This window comes from Lissotriton helveticus, chromosome 2_1 (assembly GCF_964261635.1).
Source record: "Lissotriton helveticus chromosome 2_1, aLisHel1.1, whole genome shotgun sequence".
In the NCBI taxonomy this organism is placed as follows: domain Eukaryota; kingdom Metazoa; phylum Chordata; class Amphibia; order Caudata; family Salamandridae; genus Lissotriton; species Lissotriton helveticus.
In genome coordinates, this window is record NC_136059.1 from 1,370,612,504 (window position 1) to 1,370,625,650 (window position 13,147).

General features: G+C 44.1%; 1 protein-coding gene across 3 annotated transcripts in view; it reads left to right on the forward strand.

Annotated features, from left to right (window-relative positions):
- SLC25A51 (solute carrier family 25 member 51) overlaps positions 1–13,147 on the forward strand; it is a 308,137-nt gene that overhangs the window by 284,558 nt on the left and 10,432 nt on the right. The window lies entirely within an intron of this gene.

Below are 13,147 nucleotides of genomic sequence, written 5' to 3' on the forward strand. Positions count from 1 at the left end.
AGAGGTCACTGAGGCCTCTGTCATACACCCCCCCTCATGCTGCAGCAATCACTCACTCCCAGAAGTCCTCAGAGCAGCACGCGCACCATTCACAGACCAGCACTCTGGAGGCACGCGCACACCTCTTACAAACTAACAACCCATACGCATACCCTCGCACAGTTGGAAGCACAAGCAAACAAAACAAACAGCAGGTGTGTACGTTTTTGTGTTTTACTCTGTACAACTTCCCGTTCCAAGTATTTATGGGGTTGGACCAGCCAGTGTAAGCTAGTGTTGTGTTGTTTTCATACAAAATGAAGAAATTTACACTGAAATAGAGAAGAATGATGTCGGAAAAGCATCCGCAATACAAGGTGGTAAAAGAGCAAACAGCCCCCAGAGGTCTACTGTGGGAAGGGGTTTGCGGGCTGTTATGGTTGGCAGGTACAAGACCGAGACACTGCTAACTGGAAGTGACCTGTTGTGAACACTCCGATATACGGATTTGGTCATGAGACGTAGAATGCTTCTACCACTGCGATCCAGTGTGGGTTGAGCAAGGCGTATTCTTTGAACCCGAAATACTGCTTCCTGTTGATGGTTGAGTGGATCTACAATCTGCAGCAGTTGGGCTGACCAGTCATCTGTGTAAGACCCGTCTCAACCTGGACAAATCAGAAGTCTGAATAACAAGACCAGAGGGCAATTTAAAAGGACGGCAAATACTGAAGCAAGGGTGCAAAACATAATTAAATGTAAATGCTGGGGGGCGTAGCACACCAGTCATGCATGGCCCTGTGGGAGCTGGTTGGAGTGCGTGTGCCCCTCCCTCTCAGTGAAGCTGGTTGGAGTGCGTGTGCCCCTCCCTCTCAGTAAAGCTGGTTGGAGTGCGTGTGCCCCTTCCGCCAGTATGCAGTTGGCTCTCTGCGAAGCTCAACTTGTCTAAGACCTTTATTCCAAGGCCAGGCCGATCACCGCACTACAGCCAGAGGGCCCCTTCATACCTGTAAGACAATGAGGGCTGCAGGACCTGGTTGCAGTAGGGCCCTGGCAACACGGCGCAGTCTTCCGTCTAATTAAGTCAAACCAGGACTACTCTGGCGAACATTTAACAAGATAGATGGTGCTCAAGATGAGTTGAACAAGCGCTGGAACACCAGCGTGTCCGCGAAAGTGAAACAGTTACTCGTGCATGCAGAGCCGAGAGCACACAGCGTTTCCCTTGTGGCAGAGAGCATGGGGCACCATCTGTTTGCAAGTTAATTACAAACCGATCTCGCCAAAGCTCGCTCCTGCAGGGGAATCGCCAAACGTGCACATGTTGCCATTGAAAGCAATGCAATGCGGGCACTTTTTGGGCCTAAAAAGCTAATCGATTTCAAGAGGTCTCCTCCTATGCAGCGCCATACGCTGCATAGACGAGACCTAAACATGCAAATGCTGCTGTACCCTCATTGAAATTCTGGAAGTAACTGTGTCTGCATATTCCGTCGCACTGTTATCTGGATGTAGGCTGTCTGCTGTGATTAAAACTTGCAGTTAAGATTCCTCTTTTGTTTGCAGAAACTTGTTTTGTGTATATCTGCTTGTGGTCGGAAAGAGAACGAATATCTGAAGGCTACTGCAGAAAATCGTGAAATTGATTTTCGAAGAGATTTCCCAGTTAAAGTAAGACTGCCAACTTTCAGCGAAGTGGCTGAAAGTGTACAAATCCGACATGAACCAGACATTTGACTTCCCCAGGCCAAATACCGTAGACTGTAAACACTACTTTCTCCACCTTCGTGTTTTGGATCATTGTTTTGGATCATTGCCAGCAGGTGAAACCTTACACCACGTACGCTGAGGTTAAACCGGTTGAGCAGGGACATTATCTTAAAGCCTTTTGACAAAGGTCTCTCCAGTTTCTTTTATGTACAAAGGTGGAGCAAAAGATAAAAGCCAAGGTTGGGCGGATAAACGAGATTTATTCATCGAAGTGCAATGCTAAAGCGCTGCACACCGGAGTAAAAAAGAAAGAACAATACAATCATTGACGGCAATTAAGAAACCGCGGCAGCAAACTGAATTGCTCCTGAGCGCCGGTGTTGCTCTCTTCCTCTCTTGGAGGAGGTTATGGTACCGAGGATAGGGGTTGAATACATGCCATTTCAGCATTTTTCTAAACTGAAGGTATTTTTTTTCCACAAGTCCCTGATAAAAGGGTAATGGGGTGGGGCCCCGGTTTGGCGCCTTGGGTCGATTTGGGGTAAAAACGTGCTCCATGGCATGTCCATCAGAGGTTTTGGTGACTAGAGTCTGCACTGCTAGCTATATTTCATAGGACATTTAGTTAAGAGCGGGTAAAGGGCATGTGTGCGAGGCATTTAGATTGCCATTCTTTCATTTGTTCGTTTGTTTTGCGTATATGTGTGTTGCAGAGTTCACGAAAGTCCTCGGGACTGTGCTTTGAAATCGCCCAAATTGTGTATCTCTATGCTTTCCTGAACGAGCACATTTTCTGCTGGAGGACTGTATTTAAGGTACATTGCCCTGTATTTTTTTTTACTTGGTTTCCTTTACAGGGACATTATTATTCCTTGTGGTTAAATCGCTTTCTCTAGACACCTTGATATATAGATGTGCTGGGAAGTTAATCACCCCTAATATACACAGATGCGACAGCCTTTGATGACACTAAATTTAGATGTGCAAACTGAATGCAAAACCGATCCCTAATGTTTTACAGTAGCACATGAGTAACGACTTTGTGCTTATTCATTATCTCCCCAAAGGCTGGGAGTGCCATGTTTCTCCCCAGTGAACGACTATGCTCCATCACACCTGCAACTAGAGCTGCAAGAAGTTGCTTATAAAATTTGATGTAACTGTGTGTCCATTGTTCTAAATCCCATTTGGGCCTTAAATATCAGGATTCCGTTTTTTAATTCCAGTGGTGCCAGCTTTGCCGACACTTGTGGAACATCCAGGGTTGTGCTGAATTAGGAGTGACATTAATGTATGCAGTTTAGCTGTCTGCCTTGCATGTTTCACAGGCGGCTGGAGGAGTTCTTATAATGAATGTTTACAGTATATTTTCCTTGAAGCTACTCCTTTATTGGTAAAGTGTGGCATATCGATGCTTCACGAAACACTGTGTCATGTTTATGTCAAGCTTGCAGGTTTAGTTTGAAGTTTAGTGGGCCATTTTACTGCGAAGCATGCAGACAGGTGAAATGTTCTTGGATTTGACCAGACTATACAGATGATCCACTTGGAGCTGAACCTTTATTTCGTTCCACGTCTGGGCAATTCATCGCGGTTGCCATTTTAGTTTTATTTGCCCTGTGAGTTAATCTTAAGAACTCTTTTGCTGAAAGAAACCCAAGTGCTATTTGTAATTTTCTTTGTTTTTTATTATTGCCAGAGTATATAATACATCAAAATTTACAAATATGGAAAATGCGGCCCTTTGCATTTCTTATTGTACAGGGTAAAAATCTAGCACAACTCGGTAAGAAAACATAAAGCCCTGAAACGTTGGGGAGAGAGTTACTTTTAAAAAGGACGACAGAAAATAACCAAGGGGAATAGGCCAAAACGAGAAGTTTAAGCATGGATCAAACAACACTGCCTTTCAATGTTGTCGCATCAAAAGTAGATCAAAGCATCAAGAACCAATGTGCCCCTAAATCGGACTCTGCTGTCAGTTTCTCAAAGTGGTGTACTCCATGAACTTAATATTTCCACCCGCAAAGAGGCCGAGGACTTCGGACTGCTTTACTGCGGCAATCAGCAGTCTCACAGCCAATATCCCAAAGAACATAAAATAATCCTTAGTAACCTGATCGCGCCAATTATTATAGACTTCTAGGGTGAGACACAACTGGTTACTACCGAAATCGAAGAGAAAATGTAATTACAGAGTGGCATGAATTTGTTACACAATGGAAACAAATGCAATCGGTCAGCCAGATATGCCTAAATATTGAAGGGGCATGTTATCTTGTCTTACCTTGTCAAAGCTGAAATTGGCACCCATCCTAGGCTTTCAGCAGTTGGAAAGATTCTTGAGAAAAGGTGACCTTTAAGGGCATCCTGTCATGCTTCTTAATAGGAGAATGTCACCTCTGTATGATTTTTGAGACATTTACTTCCACATCCCAGGTCATCCAAGCACAGCACTGTAAAACCATGAGGTTTTCCATCTGTGGCTTTCATCAGTTTAGGGTGCTTTCATTCAGCTTGAAATCGAAATCCAGGGTTTTCACCAAATGCATTGCTCCAGTTGCAGTTAACCTCTGGAGGGCGCTACCATGTCTTCCCCGATTAGGAACATTGTGTGCTTAAGGCATCATTGCCAAGTGCTTAAGGCATCATTGTCATTACAAGTGGTTCAAGAGGTGATAGCAGCTCTGCTACAGTTGATGCAATTATTAGGTGTCTTCTACAATGCAGGAAACTCCGCCTGGACGTATGAAGAATTTAACCTTCCTGGGAACGTACTAGATTACGAGCCAGTGCAAAGTTTAACCTGTCACCAGAGAGGGCACAGGAGTTGTAGCTTTCTCCTGTCCCCAAGCCTTATGCCCATGAGGCCTATCTGAGCATTTCAATTAATAACATACACCAGTTATGACATGCGTCTACCTAGAAAAGCAGTTCATGATCCTGCCACCTGGTGGCAGGGGTACCCACAGCTTGATAGTAAGCCTCCTATTAACACAAGCATTTGCAATGCAATCTGTCTCCAGGGCTCAAAATCCCAAAATGGTACTAGTCCTGCAGGACTAGTACCTTAAAAAATGTCCTGGACCTAACTGCAACTTACTTGACCTCCGTCTCTGAAAGCGGAGCAAATGTGACAAGATAAGATTTAAAGGCATCTTTACTTCTCATTAACTTTGTGAGCAATAAAAAAGGCCGTTAAATCTTATCTTGTCACAGTTGCTCCGTTTTCACAGGCAGAGGACAAAAGTTAGTTTGTTTTCCTACTCGCCAGAAAGGGTGAGTAGGACCTAAAAATAGCTCGACCGTGTTAAATTTAACTCGCATATGCGAGCGGTCTGTGGATTTTTCGAGCACTGGGTCTCACATTTGGGACCTTATATGTATTTAGCTATGCAGCACATTAGCCTGGGTGCTGAAACATCTACTGTTCTTGAACATGGAGGGAAAATAAGCACCAAACTGCATGACATGCCAGGTATGGGAACACATGGGGAGAAATATTGCCTTTCAGCAAGAAATGCTATAGTACAAAGCTGTTTTTATTATAAAATCAGGGCCTTTGGTGGTCACATCACTGAAAATACAAGATTTGAAAAAAATATTGTTGTCTACGGGTGATCGTGGAAGACAATTTCTATGGACTGGGATCTAGAGAATGCTAAAGTGATTCTGGTATTTTACTGACTTCTGCTGGTCATTTTTTATCAAGAAAGTTAACCCCTTCGCTGCTAGGCCTTTTCCCCTACTGTGCTAAACCTTTTTTGGCTCTTTGGGGTAGTGCGCGCTTAGGCCTCTGTAACTTTTTTACCACATAAGGTATCCATGCCAATTTTGCGTCCTTTTCTTCCACCATCATGGGGATTCTAAAGGGTATCCAGGGTTTGTGGATTCCCTTGGAGGAGTCCCAGAAATTAGCCAAAATATAGTAAAAAATAAAATAAAATCAGAAAAACGGGCTACAAATGAAAGCTTCTGGGTTTTTCCCTGCAAATGTTATCAAAAAAGGGGTTGTGGGGCTGAAATCACCATTTCCCAGCTTTTAGGGAATGACAGTCTTTTGTCAGAGAACCAACAGTTTTGGCATTTTTCTGGGATATAGAATTGCTATTTTTAGTGCTTTCAACCTCCTTCCAGTTAATGGTAAAAATGAGTATGAAAGCAATAGCTATACATTTTAGAAAAAAGGACAAAATTCTGAATTCAGAAAGGGGTCATTTGTGTAGATCCATCAAGGATTCTTTATAGAAACTAACAGTTAAATATTGGAAAAATTGAAAATAACAGCCTTTTGTGTCAACGTTTTCACCTGTAACTTCTTGTAAATAAGACAGCTCTTTGAAAGCGATATACCGTTACATCCGCTGAACCTTCCTGGCTGTGGGGATATATAGGACTTGTAGGTTCACCAAGAACCAGACGAACCCAGAGTCAAAAACTGAGTAGCAATTTGCAATGGCTTTTTATTATGTACCGGGTATATAGCTATTATTGTGTGAAAATGTATACATGGAAAAATCTGTATGAAAGACACCTATGTATTTCTGAAATGGGTACAAATTATAGAGTTTAGAAACAGTACATATTTGCACATTTTCAAAATTGGGAATGCTCATACTAGCATGAGAATTATTGGTCATTTTTCAAAATGACTTTTTTTACACAATGTCTTTCGTTTGGAAGGCAGAAATGCTTCAAAACTCAATAGGTAATAACAGTTGCTTTACAAATCTGAATTATGCTAAGTCTCCTGATAAAAATGGTACCTCACTTGTGTGGGTAGGCATAGTGTCCACGACTGGAAAGGGCTCAAAACCCAACATGAACACACCACATTTTCACAATGAAAATGTACCCTTTTTTTGCAAAGTGTGTAGCTGTAGTTTTTTTTTTAACCCTAGCACTGCCGGCACCTAGGGAAACCTAGCAACCCCATACATTTTTGAAAACTAGACCCACAGGGGAATCCAGGATGGGGTGACTTGACTGCCTCCCACCAGGTTCAGTTTCCCAGAATCCCTTGCAAACCTAAACAATTGTCCAAAAAAACACCTTTTCCCTACATTTCTGTGGTGGAAAGTACTGGAATCTGTGTGGATCCACAAATTTCTACCCACCCCGCGTTCCACAGAGTCTTCTGAGAAAAATGGTACCTCACTTGTGTGGGTCGGCCTAGTGCCTGCTACAGGGAACGGTGCAAAACACAACGTGGTCCCACTTCAATTTCCCAGTGAAAAAATGACCCTTTTTTTGCAAAGTGCCTAGATGTAGTTTTTGAACTCTAGTTCTGCCAGCACCTAGGGAAACCTACCAAAGCCACACATTTCTGGAAAGTAGACACCCGGGGGCTTACAAAGAGGTATGGCTTGCGTGGATCCCCCAATGTTTCCTTAACCAGAATCCCTTGCAAACCTCAATTTTAGCTGAAAAAATCAATTTTTTTGCATCACCGGGCTCACACATTTCCTACCACCCAGGGTTTCCCCAGGTCTCCCGATAAAAAAAGTACCCGTGACAGGCAAGGGCCCAAAACATATTGAGGCAACATCGACCTTGCCTATCAAAAAATGGTTTGGGCCTTGCTTGTCGATGGTACTTGGGCCTCCCACACAAGTGAGGCACCATTTTTATCGGGAGACCGGGGGAACGCTGGGTGGTAGGAAATTTGTGTGAGCCCGGTGATGCCACACTTTCCCACACAAAAATGTGTGAAAAAACTGATTCCGCTAAAATTGAGGTTTGCAAGGGATTCTAGGTACGGGAACGGTGGGGTATCCATGCAAGCCATACCTCCTTGGAAGCCCCCAAGTGTCTACTTTTCAGAAAGGTGTGGGTTTGGTAGGTTTCCCTAGATGGCCGCCGAGCACGGGACCAAAAACCCAGGTGACCCCCCCCCCCTTGCAAAGCCAAATTGTTTTGACATAATTATGTGTTCATTTCTGCAGCGTGAGATTCTTGGCACAATATTGCATGGAAATTGAGACAGACATTTTTAAGTTTGCAGGACATTGAGGATAAAAAAATAAGTTGGAATTCACAAGAGACGTTACCATGTACTCCCATGGGTTAACAATAATATCTGCATTTGGTAGGTTATTCTTAGATGGAATGTCCACCTTGACAGAGAGACTCAAAAGACAAAGATTCAAGGACAGCTATCTATACCTCAAACACACACACATACTGGTTGGATTTGGCACGAGGGCGAGTGATGGTTCAGTACATAAAATTTTATTAACGAGATTTCACAAAAATGAAATGCACTGTCAATAATTCAATGCATAAAAACTGAACCAGTGACTCGCAACTCGTGAGCTGTAAAGCCACGACAAGGCACCAACTGTTTTACAGGCCATTCATGCACCTTTCATACCTGATACACACAAACCATTCACACCACCAGGCACGACACCAACACATTACAACATTCACAAAAAGGCACAAGGTACACCCTGCTTCAGAAAGATAAAAAAGACAGATTACTGCACAGCCATCTAATCCTCAAGCACACACACATTCTAGTTGGATTTGGCACAAGGGTGAGTGATGATTCAGTATATACAATTGTATTAGCAAGTCATTTCACAAAAATAAAATGCACTGTTAATAATTGAAAGGACGTGAAACTGAACCATTGACTCACAGCTCGTGATCTGTAAAGCCACGTCAAGGCACCAACCTCTTAACAGGCCATTCATACACCTTTCATACGTGTGACACATACTAAACATTCACACCGCCAGCCGCGGGCCCTTCACATTACAACCATCACACCAGCAGACGGCGCCATTCAAGGGCCTATCACTTTCACACGCCCACATTCCTGACACAGCAACTACACAAAGTGATGGACTGCGTGGAGTGGCGCTCAGCTAGCAGTGTGTGTAGTGACCAACAGAAAGCAACTACTCACACCGCCATCCAAGCGCCAGTCCACGCACACCGCCATCCAAGCGCCAGTCCACGCACACCGCCAGCCAAGCGCCAGTCCACGCACACCGCCAGCCAAGCGCCAGTCCACGCACACCGCCAGCCAAGCGCCAGTCCACGCACACCGCCAGCCAAACGCCAGCCTACACACACCGCCATCACATTTAGAATTTTTTTATACAAAACAAACACAAACATATTGCAAATAGATACAAATCTACTCGCACAAAATCTGAAACTAAATACATTGCACTAATGCCAACCTTTAAAACAGAATACACCTTTTTAAACCATACAGACCAGGCAGTTCATTTTACCACTCATGGATACTCCCAAAAATTCTTGTGCGTGTGGTACGCTCTATAACAAGCAGGCACACACAGCCCAGGGTTAGAAGGACACCTCGGGCAGAAAAGACAAGTCTCCTTCCGCAAACCTTCGCCAACACACTCTCCTAATTGGAAAGTCATTTGTAGATGTGGGAGGAATATAATCAGGAAAGTGGCGATCTTTCAATTGAGCCACATCCTCCACCACTCCAAATCTAGGAACACTTACCTGTTCCACAACAACAAGGCTAGCTATCACAGAGTGCTGAAACTGAAGAAATGTCAACTTTGATGCAGGAGAACACTCCTTGAACACAATAAAAGCATTGAAAGTTGCTAAGTTGAACAAATGGATGGCCAACTTCTTATACCAAACATAAGCCTTCCGAATAGCAGTGTAAGGTTCCAACCTCTGATCTACTCTGTCAACACCACCCATGTCCTAATTGTAGTCTAGGATGCACACAGGTTTGTGCACTTCAGCAACCTGACCCCAAACAGGCACAGGTGAAGTACTCTCATCATGGATGGTAGTCAGCATGTACACATCCCTCCTGTCCACAAATTTCACAGCTAGTAGTTCTTCACTACGGAAGGAACTGCACTGACTCCCTCTGAAGTTTTTTGCAAACAAGCTCTTTCGGATAACCTTTGCGGTTAGAGCCGATTGTGCCACATGCAAAAGTGTCCCCTTTAAACAATTCCTTAACTTCTACACTGCTGTGCAATTGTTTATCAAGGTACAAATGGTTGCCTCTGTTGAACAGTCTTCTAGCAAGATCCCATACAATTTTCTCTGAAACGCCAAAAGTGGGTGGACAACCAGGGGGCTCAATAGTGGAATCTCTACAAGTGTACACACGAAAATTAAAAACCTATCCTGTCCTACTCTCAGACGACATATACAGCTTAATTCCATAGCGTGGCCTCTTGCTAGAGATGTACTGCCTAAAAACCAAACTACCTTTGAACAAAACCAAAGACTCCTCAATAGATATTTCTTTCCCTGGAATGTAGATCTCTGAAAATCGATCAACAAAGTGATCAAGAACAGGCCGAATCTTAAAAAGACGGTCACAGTCAGGATGACTACGTGGCAACGCCAAAGAATTATCCACAAAATGCAGCATGCGTAGCAAAAGTAAATACCGATCACGAGTCATAACTGCAGGAAATATGGCTGTTGCCATCAAGGGGCTGGAAGACCAATATGAAGCCAGGTTCGGCTTCCTTAGCAAACCCATCAATAAAGTCAAACCCAAAAACTTCTTCAGCTCTTCCAGATTTGTGGGAGTCCACCGGATAGCTCTAGAGTGGGGTCTAAGTTTGTCACTGTTGTCCCTCAAAAACTGTTCAGCATACAAATTAGTCTGCTCAACAATTTCACCCAAAAATACATCATCCATAAATAACTGAAAATACTGTATAGGCAAAACATTTTCACAATCCACTCTACACCCTGCATAACTGCTAAAGGCAGGCAACACCATGTTTGGATCAATGCAGAGTCCAGCACTTGCAGTAGGAAGCCTAGCAGCCTCAGGCTGCAATCCAGATGTCTCTTGCACCATCAGCACATCAGTATCCTCCTGTAAAACAGGCACTTCATCTGCACTGAGAGAACCTTTATCATCCGATGGTTCCATGTGGAGAGAAAACTCACTGCCAGAATCTTCCCCTCCCTCCTCTCCCTGTAACGCACTGCCAGTCTCGTAATTCGGCTCAGAGGAAGATTCAAGAAGTATACCAACCACCTGCTGAGCAGTCATTCTACGGCTAGCCATAATGATTACTAATAAAGGTAACTTGTCAAACAAGTCAACAACAGTAAACACTATGCAAAATAAGTAATGAACAAAATTCACCTATATCAAAAATACCTATACAATCCAAAACGATACCACTCACTTGCCGAAGCAGCTAAACTCACCACCACGTACTCTGCACAGACACAGTATGGATCAACAATATCCCACTAAAAAAGAAAATTACATATAAGACAATGCAAAACACATCACAACGATTTTCTTGCTCAAAACACAAACTAAATATGCTGCCACTATGAGACCACTCACAAAAAAAAGTCATTCCTACATTACAATATTACTCATTTGGAGAAAATACAACACTAATGTTTTACTTTCCAAAAAACTGCAAGTACGCAAAACTGCAGAACAACCACTGTCTAAACCACAAACCGGAATCAAAAGCTTTACACTAGAATAAAAAAGAGAAAAAAACATTACGATCACATATGCAAACAAAGCACCACACCACCATCCAAGCTAAGGGGTAGGTGGGCCTAAGAGTATAAATTAAATATTCACCCCTGTAAAAGAGGAGCAACCCTTGCCCTTGAGGCCACCCCCAAAACAAAAATTTAAAAAACTCTGGTGTCTAGTGGCTTCTGCCCCCCTTCGGGGCATATGGGCCTAAAAACATACTACTACTCTGCCACCCAAAGAGGGCAGAAATGGTCACAATCATCCTCCCATAAAGGGGAGTAACCCATGTCCAAGAGGCGGCTCCCCACCATTAAAAAAACAAAGTGTGGTGGGCTATTGCCCCTCAGGGTGTTATCAAAAGGGATGATGGATGGAGCGCTTCAGCAAATCTAACTTTCACCCCCGTCAACTGATCTGAGTTTAATCCATCATCATTCTTTAGCTCACTCCACCACCCCAGTACAGACATGGCCATATGCAAATCAGTGTGACCCGGCTCGCTTTGATTACCCTAAGTTGGTAGGGTATGCCCAGACATGGGTCCCTTTGCCACTGGACTCAAGCTAGCCTGGCTAATGACTGCTGATTAGCCAGATACCGGTCCCAGGATGGTTGTTTCTGGACCAGGGAAAACATGGCTTTGCAGGACTGTTCCCATGAGGCACAAGGTCACAATCATTTGTATATGGCCATGTCAAAACTGGGGTGGTGGAGTGAGCTAAAGCATGCTGATGGAAGAATAATTATATCTGCCCCCCCCCTCCAAGGGTACAGAGAAAGCCAAAATGTATGCCCCCAAAAGGGGAGTGACCCTTGCCCAAGGGGCCACTCCCCACTACATAAATTCATTTGGCCCAGTGGGCAAACAACGAAAAATTATAGGGCCCCAAATGGGGAGCGACCCTTGCATAAGGGGTCGCTCCCCAAGGTTCCCCAGCACATTGGCCCAATGATTTTTTTTTTTTTTAATTTTGCCCCCAGACCAAGCAATTCATACTGCCGCCAAAGGGGGAGAGACCCTTGCCTAAGGGGTCCCGCCCCAAGACTACATTTTAAAATATTGGCTCCGTAAAATGGCCCCCCATAGGAATGACCCTTGCCCAAGGGCCACTCCCCAGCACAATTTAAACATTTTTAAAAATTCTCCCCATCCCCCCCCCCTTGCCTAAGGGGTCTCTCCCCAAGACTAAAGATTTTGATATGGCCTCACTAAAATGGCCCCCATGGGAGTGGCCCTTGCAAAAGGGGCCACTCCCCAGAACAATGGCCCAGTATGCTGAATTTTTTTTAAATATATTTAAATTCCTCCCCCCCTCCTTCCTGGCGTCTAGTGGACATTCCTGCTGCATGGTCGCACGATTGAGCAGCAGGAATGCTCAAAAGAGGCATCGAGGGAAAGGAAAACCCTTTCCTCTTCCCCGATGTCACTTTTGTTCACATCCCCCCCCCCCCCCCCCCCTTCCCCAGCCCCAAAACTTACCTCTGTCTCTACCGACGGCCAGGAAGCAAATGGCTTCCTTGCACGTCGGTAAACAAAGGGAAACTCCAATGACGTCAGCGCGCCTCGCGCGATGACGTCATTGACGCGGGGGGGATGCGTAAAAAACTTTAGGATCGTGCACCCACGGGGGGAGCGCTTCCCCCGTGGGTGGGTCTCATGACGATCTGAGCTCGTTATGAGCACAGCGCAACTGTATGCCATGACTAACTCAGCTCGTCATGAGCATACAAGGGGTTAAAATAGAAGCAATTGCCAGAATTTTTTTATCAGCAACTAACTTGGCAACTGCATAATTAGTAATGCTTAGCCCTATTATTTAAAGCACTTACAAGTGGCTGAGTACATAGACATAGTGTGCAAATGAATCAGTTTGGTAGATTGGATAGAGTTCATTTTCTACTGTCTCAATTATAGATTACTATTCCTCATCTAAAACGTTAGCCAAAATTTTAAGATATCCAATATTATGCACA